A 21,768-nucleotide genomic window follows, 5' to 3' on the forward strand; every position below is an offset into this window, starting at 1 on the left:
TCAGATGTCATCTCCTTTCCCCATTTTTCCTCCATAGAAACCCCCTATCACATGCCACCTCCTCCTCCTTTTTGCTTTTATGCTATTTTAATTACATGCAAGTATTAAGGTCAGTTCGAGGTTGAGTAACTAGCAATACAATAGATGGATATGGTCAAAGACAAGCAAGAAAATAAACACAGATAGTCAAAGAACAAGTAAGACAATAAGCAAAGATTTGTGAATACTCCCGTGATCACTGTTTCTAAGTGCTTATCAGGATGACCAAAATATCTGAGTCAACTTCTCTGTTCTATCCCAAAGTAATTTTCATGTCTGAAGCCTACTTCCTTCTTCTAGACTAAGATTTAGATTCCTGCCTGAAATTACTTCTTTGTTCTAGCCTAATGTCAGATTCCTGCCTGAAACCCATTTCCTTGTTTTTGGCCCATGACATTTCTTGCCAAGCAGCCCCAAAAGCTCTCTGTTTCTATCCCTTTTTTGTTTCATAACAAGATTGAGTCTGTCTTAGGTTGCTCTGATAAGAATGCCTTGCTTATCTGTGGTGGACTATGCATTATTAAAAGCAATGCACTTCTCTCTTAGGTTGGTAGGTCTCTATGCAGAATCTTTGCAGAAAATGGGGTCCATTTTCAGTTTCAAGCCACATGCTTTGTCTGCTGACATGTTGATGTTGTTAAAGACAAGCTTTATTGAGTATTTTTGCATTGATATTCATAACAGAGATTGGTCTGAAGTTCACTTTCATTGTTGGTTCTTTGTGGGGTTTAGGTATGAGCATAATTGTGACTTCATAGAATGAATTGGGTAGTGTTCAATCTGTTTTGTGGAATAGTTTATAGAGAATTGGTATTAGGTTTTCTTAGAATATCTGATAGAATTCTGCACTAAAACCATCTGGTCCCTGAGCTTTTTTTGTAGGGAGACTTTTAATGACTGCTACTATTTGTTTTGGGATTATAGGACTATTTAGATGGGTTCTACAGAGGGGAAATGGGAAAAGGGGATGACATTTGTATAAATTTGTATAAATAAAATATCCAATAAAAAATAAAAATTAAAAAAGACAAGCTTTAACACCATGATGGACAGGATTAAAAGTATTCCCAGGACAAAAAAAATGCTATCAAGATCAAGCTATATATGGCATTCTTGGAGCTTTTGTTTTATTGCCCAGCAGTTCATTTTAATAATAAATTTTTTAATTATGTGATTTCCAAAATTTGCATTCATTTTTAACTTGCTGGGAATTGGTTGAATTTTCACTTTTTTGACTGAGGCATGTGCATATATCTGTATGCTCACTTGTTCATGCATGTGTAAGGATAGACATTGGCATTACCTGTCTTTTTCTGTGTCTTCCAAATTGTTTGAGACAGGATCTCTCACTCATCCTATAGTACCTTAGTTGGCTAGTCTAGCTGGCCACTAGGCTTCAGGGCTCCACCTGTCACTATACTACCCAGTCCACCACGTTCAACCTTTACATTGGGGCTTGATATCTGAACTCACTTTCTGAAGCTTGCATGACAAGCACTTTATTCTGAGTTGTCTTTCCAGCCCTGTTATGTTTCTTTTTTTTAAACATGAAGTAAAGCATTTTTTTATTTTTTTCAAATATATTAGACTCAATAATTTTGTTAGTATCAACAAAACTTTACTATATATCATTCAAACCAGGACATAATGGGATTCAATAAGAGGGCTACTAATAATTACACAAATACAGCAAGTATAATCTTCAATTTTCCTGGGCAGACTGTATCCTATGATTATCCTGGAAATAAGGATTAAACTGCAAGTACATCCAGAAATCATACTGTTCTCATATATATGTGGAAAAGGTAAAAGTGTACTGTTCACTAGAATTTATTTTTGGCAACACTGGCTGTTTCTCATCATTGAGTTTTCAGTGTTAATGTTAATCAACTTCCTAAGTATCACCTTCTGAATAGACATTCCCATTGCTACCTTGTTTTCATTCTCCTATTTGAAAATTTGACTACTGGATATTCTCATTCTCTCTCTCTCTCTCTCTCTCTCTCTCTCTCTCTCTCTGTAATTCATTCTCTCTATACTATCTTGCTGATACAATGTACATGTCTAAATCCCCAGGAACAAAACTAAAAAGACAATGCCTAGGTCAAAGAAGGCATGCAAAAATTTTGTTAAATGAATAAATTCAGAGAGTTTGTTTTTGTTTCTTCACAATACCAAAAACATATTAAAATGACTCTCCAAAGAACATTATGGCTCTGTATAGTTTTAAGGTGTTGGACTAAATGATCTATGCAGCTTTCTCCACTGCTATATACACTGTACCCACTGGTCCCCTTTTTCTGTCTGCTATTGTTTCATCACCTTCATCTAGCAAATAAGAACATCTGGTGATTAAGGGGTAGGACAACTGCTCTATTCACAGTGGATGGATGACAATGTTGTCATTTTTCCACCTTAATTCCCTGTTATGTGTTTGCGCCTACAGAATGTGGTTGATACAGAGGTAACGAGAGGATATAGTGAATGATATACTGTAGATGTAAAATTTTGTCTATAATAAAATCATCACAGGATTGCTAAACAATAAGGAATGCTGTGTGAACAAACCAAACGTTAAGTGATTTATATATTAATGAGAAGTAAGTTAATTCTGGGCCAAGTTAGATTACTACAAATCCCTCAGAAAATTGTATAAGAAAATCTATGTTAGTATGCAAAGAAAAACTTCTGAAGTTAAAAAAAAAGAAAAACAAAACAAACAAAAAACAAAAGAAAAAAACCTTTTTATCCTAAAATTTTGTGTTAAAGGTATACTACTAATCAAGTTTGATACTAGCGAGATGTTGAATGTTGACAGCTAGTACTACTAAAATAATTCTGAGGGACAGAAAATCAAGGTAAATATAGAAGCACTGTTCAACACCAAGACAAAACCAAAAACTTCCAAGTTTACAAACACTGTCAGTTCATTTGATTTTTTGAGAAATTTTTTATTGGATATTTTATTTACATTTCAGATGGGACCCCCTTTCCCTGTTTTCCACCCACCCAGGAAACCCCTATCCCATACCCCCTACTCCTGTTTCTATGAGGATATGCCCCCACCCACCAGTCCACTCCAACCTCCCCACCCTCAATTTCCCCACACCTAGAGCAAGGAATTTCTCTCCCACTTATGCCCATTGAGGCCATCCTCCACTACATATACAGCTGGAGCCAGGGGTCCTTCCCTATGTGCTCCCAGGTTGATGATTTAAACCATGAGAGCTCTGGTTGGTTGGTATTATTGCTCTCCCATGGGACCACAAACCATTTCAGCTCCTTCAGTCTTCTCCTAACTCCTCCACTGAGAACTCCATGGTGAGTTTAGTGGTTAGCTGTGAGCACTCACCTCTGTATATGTCAGGCTCTTGCAGAGCCTCTAACAACACAGTTATATCAGGCTGTCAGCATGCACTTCCTGACATCCATATCAGCATCTACCTTTGGTGACTGCACATGGGATGGATACCCATGTAGAACAGTCTCCAGACAACCCCTCGTTCAGTTTCTGTCACAATTTGTCTCCATATTTGCTCCCATGAGTATTTTGTAACTCCTTCTAAGAAGGATCAAAGCACTTACAATTTGGTCATCCTTGTTCATGAGCTTCATTTGGTCTGTGAGTTGAATCTTGGGTATTTCAAACTTTTGAACTAATATCCAATTATCAGTAAATGCATCTTATGTGTGTTCTTTTGTGATTGGGTGACCTCACTCAGGATGATATTTACTAGTTTGATCCATTTGCCAAAGAATTTCTCGAATTCATTGTTTTTAATAGCTGAGTAATACTTTATGTGTAAATGTACCACATTTTCTGTATCCATCCCTCTGTTGAAGGACATCTGGGTTCTTTCCAGCTTCTGGCTATTATAAATAAGGCTGCTATGAACATAGTGGAGCATATGTCCTTGTTATATGTTGGAGCATCTTCTGAGTATATACCAAGGAGTGGTATAGCTGGGTCAACAGGTAATGCTATATCCAATTTTTTGAGGAACTGCCAAACTGATTTCCAGAGTGGTTGTACAAGCTTGCCATTCCACCAAAAATGCAGGAATGTTCCTCTTTCTCCACATAATTGCCATAATCTGCTGTCAACTGAGTTTTTGATCTTAGCCATTCTGACTAGTGTGAGGTGAAATCTGAGGGTTGTTTTTATTTGCATTTCCTTGATGAGTAAGGTTGTTGAACATTTCTTTAAGTGCTTCTCAGCTATTTCCTCAGTTTCCTCAGTTGGGAATTCTTTGTTTAGCTCTGTACCCCATTTTAATAGGGTTATTTGGTTGTTTGGAGTCTAATTTCTTGAATTCTTTGTATATGTTGGCTAATAGCCCTCTATCAGATATAGGATTGGTGAAGATATTTTTCAATCTGTTGGTTGCCGTTTTGTCCAATTGACAGTGTCCTTTGCCTTACAGAAACTTTGCAATTTTATGAGGTCCCATTTGTGATTATTGATCTTAGAGCATAAGCCTGTTTCTGTTCAGAAACTTTTTCCCTGTGCCAAGGTATTCAAGGGTCTTCCCCATTAGTTTCACTGTATCTGGTTTTATGTGAAGACCCTTTATCTACTTGGACTTGATCTTTGTACAAGGAGATAAGAATGGATCGATTTGCATTCTTCTACATGCTGACCTCCAGTTGAACCAGCACCATTTATTGCAAATGTTGTCCTTTTTCCACTGGATGGTTTTGGCTTCTTTGTCAAAGAATGGGAGACAATAGGTGTGTGGGTTCATTCCTGGGTCTTCAATCCTATTCCATTGGTCTTTCTGCCTGTTTCTGTACCAATACCATGCAGTTTTTATCACTATTGCTCTGTAGTACAGCTTGAGGTCAGGGATGGTGATTCCCCCAGTTCTGTTATTGTTGAGAATAGTTCTCACTATCCTGGGTTTTTTGTTATTCCAAATGAATTTGAGAATCTCTCTTTCTATCTCTGTGAAGAATTGTGTTGGGATTTTAATGGGGATTCCATTGAATCTGTAGATTGCTTTCAGCAAGACGGCCATTTTTGCTATATTAATCCTGCCAATCCATGAGTATGAAAAATCTTTTCATCTTCTGCGATCTTCTTTGATTTCTTTCTTCAGAGACTTGAAGTTCTTGTCATACAGATCTTTCACTTGCTTGGTTAGATTCACACCAAGGTATTTTGTATTATTTGTGACTATTGTGGAGGGTGTCATAAAATGGGCTTTTGGCATCAATCACGTGGCAAATTGTCAGAGGGGAAACAAGAAAAAGTTGATTTGCCCCTCTACTAAAACCTACATCCAGTTCAAGTTGGTCAAGGGGAAGAAACTCATCCTCAGGTGTCTGCGGAGATTTGAGCAGCTTGCAGTGGATCTGCGTGGAGACCATGCAGCTGTTGAGCAGTTGCCCACCCAGAACATGAGAGTGAGTTTTCTATCCCTCATGGAGAAAACTGCGTGCTAGCTAAACATGAGGGTCTCGGCACACCTTTTGGGCTGGGACATGTTGATGAACATGTAGCTGATGAAGAAAGCGTTCACGATGGAGCCAAGGATGGAGCCAAAGAGGATGATGCCCTTGGGGCACTTGTCGGTGATGTAGTGGTAGCCATAGCTGATGATGCCTCAGCCTCGATGAAGAAAAGGAAGGCAGAAGGGAAGTTATAGACATTGGCCACACAGGGAGTGTAGTTGCCAACATGGGCTGTGTTCAGGTCGCCCCAGGTATAAGCAATCATGCACCACATGGACGCCATGAAGAGCCAGGCCACGGTGTAGGTGAGAATGAAGATAAAGAGGTTCCAGTGCCTCTTGAGATCCATCAGGGTAGTAAGGAGGTCCGAGAGGTAGCTACTGATCTCGCTGCCCAGGTTGTCGTGCTGCACATTGCACCGGCCGTTTCTTCTTGGGTACAAGCTGCTGCTGCGGGCCCTGTCCTGGGGCTGCAAGCCCAAACTGATCGACGAAGTAGACACTATCTGATAATGGTCCCCAAATTTCTTCCAGAGTGTAGACATAATACAGAGGGGCAAGCCAGATTCAAACGCGAAGCGGAGACGCAGGTTATGTTTTCTTATAACACAGTATTGTGGACATAGAATTTTATCTAAAAGCAAACTAAACTCACTGGTGATCCTGTCTTTAATGTTGGTTACATGGCCACATTTATTACTTAATGTATGTGTTTGATGGCAAACAATTCCTGTTTTACTGTGACTGTACATGATTTCATATTACTGGGTATACATCTACCTCAATTTTAAATTTTTTCTCTTTTATGGGTTGGTGAAATTCTAGATGACTTTGTTAAGATTTTCCATCAAGGTGGGCATTTCAGCACACACCTTCACTTCCAGCACCTGGGAGGCAGAGGCGAGCAGATCTCTGTGAGGTTTTGGTTTTTTGTTTTGTTTTGTTTTGTTTTGTTTTGTTTTGTTTTGTTTTGTTCTTCTTTTTACATTTCAAATGCTATCCCCTTTCCTGCCCCCCCCCGCCCCGAGAAACCTCCATCCCATCCATCCTCCCCTTGCTTTTATGAGGGAGTTGCCCACCTACCCACCCACTCCTGCCCCCCAACCCTGGTATTCCCCTACACTGGGGCATCGAGCCTTCACAGGATCAAGGAATTCTCCTCCCATTGATGCCCAACAAGGTCATCCTCTGTTACATATTCAACTGGTGCCATGGGTTGCTCCATGTGTACTCTTTGGTTGGTGGTTTAGTCCCTCAGAGCTCTGGGGCGTCTGGTAATTGATATTGTTGTTCTTCCTATAGGGTTGCAAGCCCCTTCAGCTCCTTAAGTCCTTTCTCTAACTCCTCCATTGGGGACACCTACTAAGTACAATGTTTGGCGGTGAGCATCCTCCTCTGTATTTGTCAGGCTCTGGCAGAGCCTCTCAGGAGACACCTACATCAGGTTCCTGTCAGCAAGCACTTCCAGGCATCCAAAAGGGTGTCGGAGTTTGATGAGAGTATATGGGATGGATCCCAAGGTGGGGAGTCACTGGATGGCCTTTCATTCAGTTTCTGCTCCACACTTTGTCTCTGTGTTTCCTCCCGTGAGTATTTTGGTCCCCCTTCTAAGGAGGACCACAGGATTCATACTTTAGACGGACTTCTTTTTTTTGGTTTATCAAGACAGGGTTTCTCTCTGTAAGCCTGGCTGTCCTGGAACTCACTCTGTAGACCAGGCTGGCCTCAAACTCAGAAATCCACCCGCCTCTGCCTCCCAAGTGCTGGGCCTAGATGGACTTCTTCTTAAGCTTCATGTGATCTATGAATTGTATCTTGGGTATTCCAAGCTTTTGGGCTAATATTCAGATATCAATGAGTACATACCAGGTGTGTTCTATTGTGTCTGGGTTACCTCACTCAAGATGATATTTTTAGTTCCATCCATTTGCTTAAGAAATTCAGAAAGTCGTTGTTTTTAATAGCTGAGTAGTATTCCGTTGTGTAAATGTACCACATTTTCTGTATCCATTACTATGTTGAAGGACATCTGAGTTCTTTCTAGCTTCTGCCTACTACAAATATGGCTGCTATAAACAGTGGAGCACGTGTCCTTATTACATATTGAAGCATCTTCTGGGTGGAAGTGGTATAGCTGGATCCTCAGGTAGTACTATGTCCAATTTTCTGAGAAACCACCAGACTGATTTCCAGAGCTGTTGTACCAGCTTGCAGTTCCACTAACAATGGAAGACTGTTTCTCTTTCTTCACATTCTTGTCAACATCTGCTGTCACCTGAATTGTTGATCTTAGCCATTCTGACTGGTGTGAGGTGGAACCTCAGGGCTGTTTTGATTTGCATTTCCTGGATGACTAAGGATGTTGAACATTTCTTTGGGTGGATCTCAGCCATTCAAGTTTCCTCAGTTGAGAATTCTGTTTAGCTCTGTTCCCTATTTTTAATAAGGTATTTGATTCTCTGGAGTCTAATTTCTTGAGTTATTTGTATATATTTGATATTAGCCCTCTATCTCATGTAGGATTGGTAAAGATATTTTTTCAATCTGTTGGTTGCCATTTTGTCCTATTGACAATGTCCTTTGTCTTATAGAAGCTTTGCAATTTTATGAGATCCCATTTGGTGATTCTTGATCTTAAAGCATAAGCCATTGTTGTTCTGTTTTACTGTATATTGCCGGTTTACTGTATATCACTTTTACTATGTTTAGGTATGGGCCTTGAATTCCTGATCTTTCTAAGACTTTTCACATGATGAGAAGTTGGGTTTTGACAGTTGATTTTTCAGCATCTAATGAAACGATCATGAGATTTTTTTTTTTACTTTGTTCATGTAATGAATTATGCTGATGAATTTCCATATATTGAACCATCCCTGCATCCCTAGACTGAAGCCTACTTGATTGTGGTGAATGATTGTTTTAATGTGTTATTGGATTCCATTTGCAAGGATTTTATTGAGTATTTCTGCATCAAAATTTGTAAGGAAAATTCATCTGACGTTATCTTTCTTTGTTGGGTCTTTGTTTGGTTTAGGTATAAGCAGAATCATGGCTTCATAGAACACAATTAGATAGTGTTCCTTCTGTTTGTATTTTGTGGAACAGTTTGAAGAGTATTGGTATTAGGTCTTCTTTGAGGTGTGATAGAATTATATACTAAAACCATCTGATCCTAGGCTTTTTTGGTTGTGAGATTTTAGTGATTGCTTCTATTTCTTTAGGCTTTATGGCACTGTTTAGATGGTTTATCTGATTCTGATTTAACTTTGGTAGCTGGTATCTGTCTAAAAAATTGTCCATTTAATCCAGAGTTTCCAATTTGATTGAGTATATGCTTTTGTAGTAGATCTGATTTTTTTTTTAATTTCCTCAGTTTTGGTTGTTATGTCTCCCCTTTCATTTCTGATTTTATTTATTTGGATACTGACTCTGTGCTCTCTGGTTAGTCTGGCTAAGGGTTTACCTATCTTGTTGATTTTCTCAAAGAACCAGCTCTTTCCAGGTTTTGTTGATTCTTTGTATAGTTCTTTTTGTTTCTACATGATTAAATTCAGCCCTGAGTTTGATTACTCCTCTTGGGTGTATTTGCTTCTTTTTGTTCTAGAGCTTTCAGGTATGCTGTCAAGTTGTTAGTGTATGCTCTTTCTAGTTTCTTTTTGGAGGCACTCAGAGCTATGAGTTTTCCTCTAAGCACTGCTTTCATTGTGTTCCAAAAGTTTTGGTATGATGTGCCTGCATTTTCATTAAGTTCTAAAAAGTTTTTAATTACTTTCATGACCAATTTATCATTGAGTATAGTGTTGTTCAGCTTCCATGTGTATGTAGGTTTTTGGTTGTTTTTGTAGTTATTGAAGACCAGCCTTATTCCATGATGATCTGATAAGATGCAAGGGATTATATCAATCTTCCTGTATTTCTTGAGGCCTGTTTTGTGACTACCTATATGATCAATTTTAGAGAAAGTACCATGAGGTGCTGAGAAGAAGATATATTGTTTTGTTTTAGGATGAAATTTTCTATAAATATGTGTTAAATCCTTTTGGTTCACAACATCTGTTGGTTTTACCATGTCTCTGTTTAGTTTAGGTTTCTGTAATCTTTCCATTGCAGAGAGTTGGGTGTTGAAATCTCCCACTATTATTGTGTGAAGTGCAATGTGTGCTTTGAGCTTTAATAAAGCATCTTTTATGAATGTGAGTGTCCTTGCATTTGGAGTTTATTCAAACAGAATTGAGAGTTCATCTTAGTAGATTTTTCTTTTGATGTGTATGAAGTATCCTTCCTTATCTCTTTTGAGAATATTTGGTTGAAAGTCAATTTTATTTGATATTAGAATGGCTACTCAGCATTTTTCTTGGAACCATTTGCTTGAATTTTTCTTAGCCTTTAATTTTAAATAGTGTCTGTCTTTGTCACTGAGGTGCATTTCCTGTGTGCAGCGAAATGCTGGGTCCTGTTTATGTATCCAGTCTGTTAGTCCATGACTTTTTAGTGGTGAATGAGTCTATTGATGTTTAGAGATATTAAGAAATAGTGATTGTAGCTTCCTGTTGTTTTTGCTATTGGAGGTGGAATTATGCTTGTGTGGCTATCTTCTTTTGGTTTTGTTGAAAGATTACTTTCTTGCTTTTTCTAGGGTGTAGTTCCCCTTCTTGTGTGGAAATTTTTCCATCTATTATTCTTTGTAGGGCTGGATTAGTGGAAAGATACTGTTTAAATTTGATTTTGTCTTGGACTACTTTGGTTTCTCCATCTATGGTAATTGAGAATTTTGAGGGGTATAGTAGTCTGGGCTGGTATTTATGTTCTCTTATGGTCTGTATGATATCTGCCCAGGATCTTCTGGGTTTCACAGTCTCTGTTGAGAAGTCTGGCATAATTCTAGTAGGTCTGCCTTTGTATGTGACTTGACCTTTTTTCCTTACTGCTTTTAATATTCTTTCTTTGTTTTGTGCATTTGGTGTTTTAATTATTATGTGACAGGAGGAATTTCTTTCTGGTCCAGTCTATTTAGAGTTCTGTAGGCCTCTTGTATGTTAATGGGCATCTCTTTCAACAGCCACTAGACAAGAATTGCCTCTTTCCTTCTACAGACAAATTACTGTCCAGAAAAGGACACACTTGCAAAATAGTCGACTGATTATATCTGCCTAGACAGAGTAATCAGCCCTTAATAATTCTGCAGCACTAAGGTCTGTCAGATGATCCTGGGCCAGAAGGCAGAAGAACAGGTGCTCCAACGTTTTGAAGTAGACGGAGTGTCTAGGTGTTCAGCGGTCTCTATAAATTGGCTTTTATAGAAGTTTTAGAAGCTATGCTTTGTGCTTCCCACAATAGTTAACTCAGTCATTCTGGATTTCTGACGGGGTTGAAAACTTATAGCCTCATAGCCAATCCTAGCTATTTACCTTGAGAGAAAAGATTTGAGTGGATGGTCGTAGCTGACATTCATCCTAAAGCCAGGTTCAGAACTAAATGTTTTAGTTAGGATAGACGACAGAGGTGCTGGTTAGTCAACAAAATGATGGACTGGGTATTAGGACTATCTTGTACCTCACTGGTACAAATTGGCATAATTATGTTCTAATTGTATTTTGAGAGAAAAGTTTCATTTTAACAGGAAGGGTGATATGTGGGAGGAGCTAAGGTGGGAGGAGTACTGAGAGGAAGAGAAGGAGTAAGAAGAGGAGGAGAAGGAGAGGAGAAGCTAGGTGATGAAAGAGAGAAAGAGGGGGGAGACAGGGAGGCAGATGTTCATGTATCTCTACCAGTCAAAGATAGTTGATATATCTAGGTTGGGTAGTGGGTTACACCTCTGATTGAACAATACCAAACCTATAAAGCCTATGACTAACATTTGTTTTAAATGTATAAATGCAAAAAGGAAAAGGGAGCATGGGATAGGGGTTTTCTAAGGGGGGAATGGGGAAAGGGGATGGCATCTGAAGTGTAAATAAAATATCTAATAAAAATGGAAAAAAATAAAAAATAAAATACTTCTAATCACTGTTTTGAAATACTATTTAGAGCTTGGGTTATCCATTTTATGGTGTTTTCTGTTCCAAGGAACACTTTTTAAACACTGAACAAATGATTTTCCATTTCTTAACTACTAACTACCACAAATACTTCTGTGGGTGGGACTCTAATGTGGAACAACTGGCAGTTATCCAATGAATGTCTTGTACCATACCTGAATTTGAGTCACCAATAATTATTTTTACTATTTTAGATTGGTTTTAGTTATTTCTTCTATATATGAAATTATGACATAATTAGATCATTTCCCCTTTTTTTCCTCCCTCTAAAACCTGCTATATATGCTTTTTCTTGCTCTCTTTCAAATTCATGGCCTCTTTTTTATTAATTATTGTTATATATGTGTGGGTAGAAAGGTAATACTAAATTCATAAATGCTATCTACTCTTTAAAATGTGACTTGTATATATGTGTGTATTCAGTGCTGACCAGTTATTATTGAATAATCAATTATAATAGAAACAATTGGTATGCTCTCAACATTCCTTAATTACCTGTAGTTCTTTGTGCAGGGTTGAGGCCTCCTTAAGGATCCATGCTACATCAAGAAAACTTCTCTTTGCAATAGTTGGGACCATTGGAAAAAAACACTGGGGAGGTGGGAGTGGGGGGCAGGTCGGGGCACATCCTTATAGAAGCTGGAGAAGAGGTAATGCGATAGGGTGTTCCTGGGGAGATGGAGGGTGGAATGGGGTAAGGAGATATCTGAAATGTAAATAAAATATCAATAAAAAAATTTTAAAAGAAAGAAATAAAACATGACTAAAGAAAAGGAAGAATCATGAATCCCTGTCCCAACAGATGTACCAACAACAGAAATACTGCACCTAAATCTCAAGGAAGGGGAATAGAAAGATTTTCAGAGTCAGAGGATCAGAGAATTTGCTGTGCAATTCATCTAGTAATGTCAGAAGCTACAACAATAGACTATCCCCAACATAGCTGGTTTGGTTTGGTTTGGTTTGGTTTGGTTTGGTTTGGTTTGGTTTGGTTTGGTTTGGTTTGGTCTGGTCTGATCTGGTCTGGTCTGGTCTGGTCTGGTCTGGTCTGGTCTGGTCTGGTTTGTTTAAAATACTGTTTCTCTGTGTGGCCCTGGGTGTCCTGAAACTCACTTTGTAGACCAGGCTTGCCTTGAACTTACAGAGATCTATCTGCCTCTTCCTCCCACATGCTGGCATAAAGGCATGTGCCCCAATAGAAGTCCATCATATTCCCACCTCCTTTTTCTTCCTCTAGACTCACCCAACAACACTCCCTCAAACCCCTCTCATATTTCCCACATACACTCTCAAGTTAATAGCAACTTTTTCTCTCTTTATGATTGTTACATACACATATCTGTGTGTTTCTAAGGTATATGCACCAATATAGACATACAATCTGCTGAATCTGTTTCTATTGTTTGTGTGTATAATGACCACTCTGCATTTGACAAACAATAAGAGAGCTCATCCCTGGAAGATGCTAATTCTCCTTCTTCAAGCAATCCTTAGTTTCATGTAAGTTTTTGTCTAGGAGTGGTATCCCAGGAGAATCCCTCTCCCATGTTTCTGTGTTCATTTATATTGTCATTGTGTCCATCTTGATTATATAGGCATTTCTGGATGAGTCTCTTTCACAGGAAACTTACTGATATTCTGGCTCTTACAATATTTTACCTCCTCCTCTGCAATGTTCCCTAAACCATAGATACAGAAGCTGTGATGTATTTGTAGCCATTGAAGCGGGGCTTTCTCAATCTGTTGGTTTCTACACTATGATCAGTTGTGGCTTTCTGTGATGGTCTCTATTTGATCTGAGGATTTGGAGCTAGGAACCAAAGATGAAAGAGAACATGCATTTGTCTTTCTGTGTTCGCTCACCTGTATTTTTATAATGAATCAAAATAAAACATTTTCAACAATCTGTCCTTGACTGCAATCCTTTGACCTGTTATAGACCTCTCTAGCTATGTTGAATGTTTCCTTACGTAACCTAAATTAAGGTCATCTGCAACCACTGGCAACTAAACACAACTTTAGGTATTCAAACTTGAATAGGGGTGTCTGCTAAGAAAATCCTAGTAATACATTTCCAGAATTTCCACATTACCCTCAAGCCCTCACACTCTCCTATCCCACCTCCTCTTTCTCAAATTCATAACCTCTTCTTTTATAATTATCTCTAATATATACATACAATTACACATACATATTACACATTGATTTATATGTAACCTACTGAATCCAATTGGTGCTGCTTGTCTGTCTATGTTTCTAAGGCTAATTATTTAAGATTGGATAAAATATTAGGAGCCTTATACTGATTCCTCTTCTCTCAGCAGCCATTAATTACTTGTAGCTCTTCATCTAGGGGTGAGGTCTCATCAAACTGCCCCCACCATGTTGGCATTTCAACTGGTGTTGGCAATATGCAGGTCTCATTTGGATAATCATATTGTTGAGATTTCATGGGTGAAGCTTCCCTGTCATACATTGCAGTAACTTTTCTAATCTCTGGCTCTTACAATCTTTCAGACACCTCTTCCAAAGTGGTCTCTGAAACTTAGAATTAAGGACTTCATTGTAGATGTATCAATCAAGAAGGAACACCCTAAGGTCAATTACTCTCTGCATTTTGACAAGTTTTGGATCTCTCCAGTATCATCTGTTTGGTACAAAACAATCTTCTTTGGTGAGACATGAGAGTTTTACTGTAGATGTAAATATAAGTATTTAGAATACAGTTAAAAACTATACAGTTAGCGAACCGGCTGTGGTGCAGCGGCTAAGGTGGCCACCTGCAGAGGGCGCAGGGCCCTCTGCGTGCTCTCTCTCTAACCCGCGGGTTCGAATCCCACTCGTTCCCGTGAGTCTCCTCCCATGTCTCATGGGAAAAAAAAAACTATACAGTTTGTAGAAACATAGAAGTATTATTAAAAAATTAAGTGTGGCTCTGAAAAGAGATTTATATATTTAAAGTGTTTGTCATCCATGTGCCAGTGAAATGGATCAGTGGTTAGGAGCATCGGCTGCTCTTCCAGAGGACCTGATGCAGGTGTACATGCAGACAAATCACTCATACTTTATTTAAAAAAAAAAAAGGTGTCCACCATCCTTTGTGATGAGAGAAATGCCAATAAAATTACTTTCAGCTGTTAAAAACCAATGACATCATTAAATGTGCAGTCAAATGAATGGAACTAGAAAAGATCATTCTAAGGGAGGTAATACAGACCTAGAAAAACGAATATGGTATGTACTTACTTATAAGTAGATATTTGATGTAAATAAAAAATAGCCATGCTACAATTCACAGACCCAAAGATGCTAAGTAACAAGGAGGGCTCAAGTAGGAGGAGAATGTATGGATCTTCCCAGGAAAGGGAAATAGAATAGACTTAAATATGGATGTGGAAAGGGACAGGGAGTGGAGTTGGGGATGAGAACAGGAGGGATCAGGCAGGAAAAGAGAAAGGAGAGAGTACTTGGAAAGACAACTGGAATGTTGGACCCTCTCTGAGATGAGCTAGAAACATAGGAAAATGGAAACTCCCAGGTGACCCTTGCTATGACTTCTAGAAATTGGAGATACAGTGCCTGAACTGGCCATCTCATGTAACCTGGCAAGACTTCCAGTGGAGGATTGGGATATCAACCTAGCCAGAAACCCTTTGACTTACAATTTGTGTGGTTTACAAGATGTGCAGGAGTAAAGATGAAGCAGAAAATAAGGGTATAGCCCACCAATGACTGGTCCAGCTTGAGACCCATGTCATGAGAGGAAGCCCACCTTTGACACTGTTACTGATATTCTACTATCTAACAGATAGGATCCGAGCATAACCATCATCAGAGCAGCCTTATCTAGCAACTGATAGAAACCAATGCAGAGACCTACAGCCAAACATTAGGCAGAGCTTTCGGAATCATGAGAAAGAGGGCGGGGAAGGATTGTAGAAGCTGGTGGGGTCAATAACACCACAAGAATAACTACTTAATCAACTAACCTGGGCCCATAGGAGCTCACAGACACTGAAACACCAACCAGGGTGTATGCATGGGACTGACCTAGGCCCTCTGCATATATGTAACAGATGTGCAGCTTGGTCTTCATTGGGACTGCTAACAGTAGGAACATAGCTGGTCTTTGACCATTTTGCCTGCCTTTGTAACCCTTTACACTAACTGGGCTGCCTCATTTAGCCTCAGTAAAAGATATTCCTAGTCTTGCTGAAACTTGATATACCAAGGTCAGTATATATCCATGGGAGACCTCCCCTTTTCTGAAGAGAAAGAGAAAAGGAGTATATGGTGGGGGAAAGACAAGGAGGGGAAACTGGTCTGAATGTAAAGTAAATAGATAAATTAACTAAAAAAACAAAACAAAAAGCTAAAAATAAATCTACCAAATAAGCTACCTAACCACTTTATGGCATATACCCAAAGGACTCAATATCCTACTACAGAGATACTTAGCCATGTTCACTGTTGCTGGATTCAAAACATGTAGACAATGGAAGCAACCTATATGTCCTTTAACTGATGAGTGGATACTGAAAATGTGGTTCATATATAATAGAATTATAATCAGCTGATTTAAAAAGAAACTTGACAATGAGGGGTAAGTGGGTAGAAATAGAAAATATAATATTGAGTGAACTATTCTGGACCCAGAAACACAAATGGTGTGTGTTCTCTCTTATTTATGGGTCTTTACTTGGATCTTTAGATGTGAGTACCAAACCTGAAGAAAGTGAAAAATCCAGAAGAATAAAATGCTGTCATGGTTGTGAAGGAAGAAGCTCATGAGGGAGAGATGGTGGGACACAGCTACTGAGGAGGGAAATGGAGGAAGTGGGGGGCACTTTAACTTAGAAGAGAAGGAGAATAACATAAGGGGAGGAGGGCAGATAAGTAAGCAATGCTAAGGACGCTTGAAAAAACAGGGGAAACAATAGACTATTCAACAAAGACCCTAGTTCCAGACTTGGGAAATCTCTCTTGCAGTTGTTGACCAAGGGGCACGCAAAATCTTCCCAAACAATAAAGGCTGGTTTTGCCCTTTGTTGCTTTTCAGAAGGAGGGGTCTTCTGGAGACTGTTCTGCCTGGGTATCCATCCCATGTGCAGTCACCAAAAGTAGATGCTGATGTGGATGTCAGGAAGTGCATGCTGACAAGAGCCTGATATAGCTGTCTCCTTAGAGGCTTGCCAGAGCCTGACATATGCAGAGGAGATGCTCACAGCTAACCATTGAATTGATCAAGGGGTTCCCAATGGAGGTGTTAGAGAGAAGACTGAAGGAGCTGAAAGGGTTTGCGGCCCCATAAGGAGAGCAACAATACCAACCAGAGCTCCCAGGGTCTAAACCTGGGAGTCTAAGCCTGGGAGCACATAGGGAGACACCCATGGCTCCAGCTGTATATGTAGGAGAGAATGACCTTGTTGGACATAGGTGGGAGAGGAGGTCCTTGGTCCTGTGAAGGCTGAATGCCCCAGTATGGGAGAATTCGAGGGTGGGGAGGTGGGAGTAGGTGGGTGCATGCTGGCACATCCTCATAGAAGCAAGAGGATGGGGGGATGAAATAGGGGGTTCCTGGATGGGGGATGGAGAAAGGGAATAACATCTAAAATGTAAATAAAATATCCAATAAAAAGAAAAAACAAAACAAAAAAGCAAAATAGAGGAGGGGGGATGGTGTAGGGGGTCTCTGGGGGAGGGGAAGAAAAAAGGGGATGACATCTGAAATGTAAAAAATAAAATATCCATATATTTAAAAAAACATATCCAATATGTTTTTTTAAAGGCAAAAAAAAAAAAACCTTATTGTTGTAAGCACAATACAATTCAGACCCAAGGACCTGGGCTGGGACTGGCCTGGAGGAATGGTTTTCATAGTATCAGAAGGCACTATGCAAACTGCCAAGAGAGAAAAAAATCAAAGCCCTACCCAGTTGTAACACCTACAGGCCACAATAGCCAGGATCAAAAAATATAACCAAGATTTATACCCATGAGGTCAGCCAGGCCAAAGCAGATCCAGAAGAAACAGACAGAGGGATCTTCCAGTTCAGTGTTCCACAGGAATTGTGGGTGATGACTAATGACAGTCCTAACCAAGGAGGTGTTTTTTTCCTGACCATCTACTTCACAGATTATCCTTTCAAGCCCCCAAAGGTTGCTTTCACTACCAAAATTTATCACCCTAATATCAACAGCAATGGCAGCAGTGGAATGCCTGGAATCCTGAGGTCATAATGGTCCCCAGCAGTAACTATGTCTAAACATAGAGACACTCAGCTTGCTTGTCTCACATACCTCCTTGCTGACTAGTGGACATGGGAGCTCAGGAAGAACAGACAGCTTCCCAAGGTCATGTAGCCCTGCCCAGTCCTGTGACTACCTCATTCTCCATACTGTAAGGAGAAGACATGGTAAAGCAAAGTACCTATGCCCTAGTAATATCCTCAGTAGTTAGTTGCTGTGTGATACTCCAAACTGTCAAATGGGTACAGAAGGCAGTACCAACTCTATTTGCATTTTTCCTAAAATTCAGAAGGCAAATATTAAACTTTTATCATCCCTCATTCATTCATCCAAAGAGGACCAGCACAGGCTGTGAATCATCTCTTAAAGGTCAGATACATGGCCTGATATCCGAGTATGTAAAAAAAGAAACTTTTCTTTTCCAAAACAAGTAAGAATGAGCATCAGTGGATGAGACTAAGAACTCAGTTCAACTGGCCATGGTGACACACACCTATAATCACAGCACTCGGGAGACTGACCTAGGAGAGACCTCTGCCTCAAAAAAATCCAAGCTAAACATGCTATAGGACTATAGGTACTCTAGAACTAAGATTGAGTATGGGGAAGGGTGGGTAGGACAACAAGCCACCCACTCCCAAAAGTGGAGCATAAGACTTTGGGCACTGGGACAATCACAGGACAGGCTTTGGAATGTTAGAAAAGGTCTACAGAGGAGGATATGGTAAATCCAGAAGGACAGAACCACTGTACTGTACAGTGTCACAGTGTACTCCATCAGAATGACACATCTAGGAAATAGGTCAATACTGTGCCAAACTGGCGCTTTTCTGGATTATACCTTAGGAAGGCAGCCATATCCCACTGCCCATAAAAGGCAGGGATAGCCATCAGAGTTTGCCAGCCTCCAGGACCAGTGGCATTTTAGGCAAAGAGTCAGAAAAGACTGGAGAAAGAGGAATAGCAGCAAGGGCACTTGAGAAAGGACAGGCAGCCCTGAGGTGTGGAGCAATGTCTACAGCCCTGGAGTGTCAGGCTTCAGAACATCAGAAGAGTTGAGTGCCCTCGTTATTGGAACCTGTCCTTACCGTAGGTAGTTTTACCTATAGGAAACTGTGGTCAGGACTTTGGACTCATTGAAGCCAGTTTGTTTTGAGTCATGGTGGATTTAGGTAAAAGCACAAATGTTTTATCCGTTGCTCAGCAAGCCCTGGTAAATCACTTCTTTTGTCCAAGTCCTCTGACATTGCCCCCAACACAGGAGAGCACAGAAGTAAGAGGTGGGAAGATGGATTGGCCATGCAGTCTTGGTTTTGAGTCTCTAACTTCAACATTCTGAATTCCTGTTTTCTTGCCAGTAAACAAAGTCTTCTGGGCCACTAAAGATGTGTGGTGTGGGCATAGACTGGAGGTTTGGAAGAGTGTGAGAGCTAAGACCACAGGGGTTTCAGTGAAGGAGAGAAGTAAAGGTCAGAACCACATAGAGGAAGGAGATATCCTAGAACAGTATGCTAAGAAAACACTGTAATGTGTGTCCTGCTGGTATTTTAAAATCAAATATTACCATGATTTGAACAGAATCCTTAAATTGGAGTGTTGATAGAAGCAGAAATTGTACTTCAGGAGCTTCACTGGGCCCACAAGGAACCCACAGCCTCAGGGCCTCAGCTGACTGGCCCTTTTCTCTTTCTCCAAGGTCTCTTGTCCATCTGCTCTCTGCTATTCAAACCTTAACCATGGTGACCCACTCATGCTAGAAATAGCCCATACCAACAAGGTCAACAGAGAGAAATACAATAAACTAGCAAGGGAGGGGACACAGAAACATGCTGTATAAGTGCCTTGAAGGCTCCATAAGAGACACAGTCCAGTCCCAAGAGAAGCTTGCCAGACAGAGTGGCCTTCCTGTGAAGCTCTGAGATATTGGCTAAGGCACTCAGAGATCATCCTCTCTTCACACACGTGTTGGCACTCACTTCTCTGGCTACAGCATGTTGGTGCCACTTTCAGCCATTGTGGCCTTGACAGTACCACAGCTTTGATGTCAAATCAGCAACCACTGTTATGATGATCCATACTATTCCTGGTTACACTAGAATCAGTCTAGACCTTGGTCTGTCTCTTGTCTTGGAGTAACCAAGCCATGCATTCCTCCCATACTTGTCTTCAAACAGTGCCTCTACTCACTGTGGCACTATACAGGAGCCCAGTCTGCTCCAAGACCACATGCTTTTTTTATTGGATATTATATTTACATTTCAGATTTTATCCTCTTACCCTATTACCCCCACCACCCAGGAACCTCCTATCCCATCCCCCCTCCTCATGCTTCTATGAGGATGTGCCCCCCACCTACCCTTCCACTCCTACCTCTCCACCCTCAAATTTCCCCCACTTGGTGGTCAGTCTTCATGGGACCAAGGATCTTCTATCCCACCTATGCCCAACAAGGCCATCCTCCCATACATATACAGATGGAGTCATGGGTCCCTGCCTATGTGCTCCCAGCCTGGTGGTTTAAACCCCGGGGAGCTCTGGCTGGTTGGTATTGTTGCTCTCCTCATGGGGCCACAAATCCTTTCATATCCTTCAGTCTTCTCTCTAACTCCTCTATTGGGAACCCCTTGATCCGATCAATGGTTAGCTGTGAGCATCTGCCTCTGAATATATCACACTCTGGCAGACCTCTAAGGAGACAGCTATATCAGGCTCTTGTCAGCATGCACTTCCTGCCATCCATATCAGGGTCTATCTTTGGTGACTACACAGGGGATGAATACCCAGGTGGAATGGTCTCCAGACGGCCCCTCCTTCAGTTTCTGTCCCACACTTTGTCTCTACATTTGCTCTCTTGAGTATTTTCTTGCTCCTTCTAAGAAGGACCGAAGCATCCACACTTGGTCTTCTTTCTTCATGAGCTTCCTGTGGTTTGTGAGTTGAATCTTGGCTATTTCAAACTTTTGGGCTAATATCCACTTATCAGTAAGTGAATACCATGTGTGTTCTTTTGTAGTTGAGTTACCTCAATAAGGATGATATTTTCTAGTTCCATCCATTTACCTAAAACTTTCTTGAATTCATTGTTTTTAATAGCTGAGTAATACCTTATTGTGTAAATGTACCACTTGGACTTGACCTTTGTACAAAGGGATAATAATGCATCAACTTGCATTCTTCTACATGCTGACCTCCAGATGAACGAGCACCATTTGTTGAAAATGCTGTCTTTTTTCCACTGGAAAGTTTTAGCTCCTTTATCAAAAATCAAGGGACCATAGATGTGTGGGATCATTTCTGGATCTTCAATTTTATTCCATTGATCTTCCTGCCTGTCTCTGTACCAATAGCATGCAGTTTTTATTACTATTGCTCTATAGTACAGTTTGAAGTCAGGGATGGTGATTCCCCCAGAAGTTCTTTCATTATTGAGAATGGTTCTCATTATCCTGGGTTTTCTGTTATTCTAAATGAATTTGCAAACTGCTCTTTCTATCTCTATGAAGAATTGATTTGGAATTTTGATTGGGATTGCATTAAATCTGTAGATTGCTTTTGGCAAGATGGCCATTTTTACTAAATTAATCCTTCCAGTCCACAAGCATGGGAGATCTTTCCATCTTCTGAGATCTTCTTTGATTTTTTTTCCAGAGACTTGAAGCTCTTGTCATACAGGTTTTTTATTTGCTTGGTTAGATTCACTCCAAGATATTTTATATTATTTGTGACCATTCTGTCATCCCCTTAATTTCATTCTCAGCCTGTTTATCCTTATAATTAATAATTAAGTGACCCCAAAACTTCCACCCGAGAACTCCTAAAACTGATAAATAACTTCAGCAAAGTGGCTGGATATAAATTCAACTCAAACAAATCAGTAGCCTTCCTCTACTCAAAGTATAAACAGACTGAGAAATGACATACTTCACAATAGTCACAAATAATATAAAATATTTTGGTTTGAATCTAACAAAGCAAGTGAAAGATCTGTA

General features: G+C 40.0%; 2 pseudogenes; one reads left to right on the forward strand and one right to left on the reverse strand.

Annotated features, from left to right (window-relative positions):
* Positions 1 to 5,205: 5,205 nt before the first annotated feature.
* LOC143440544 (G protein-activated inward rectifier potassium channel 1 pseudogene) lies at positions 5,206 to 6,037 on the reverse strand (annotated as a pseudogene).
* An 11,571-nt stretch (positions 6,038 to 17,608) lies between these two features.
* On the forward strand, positions 17,609 to 19,616 carry LOC143440625 (ubiquitin-conjugating enzyme E2 D4-like; annotated as a pseudogene).
* The last annotated feature ends 2,152 nt before the right edge of the window (positions 19,617 to 21,768 follow it).

Source organism: Arvicanthis niloticus, chromosome 30 (assembly GCF_011762505.2).
Source record: "Arvicanthis niloticus isolate mArvNil1 chromosome 30, mArvNil1.pat.X, whole genome shotgun sequence".
NCBI lineage: Eukaryota > Metazoa > Chordata > Mammalia > Rodentia > Muridae > Arvicanthis > Arvicanthis niloticus.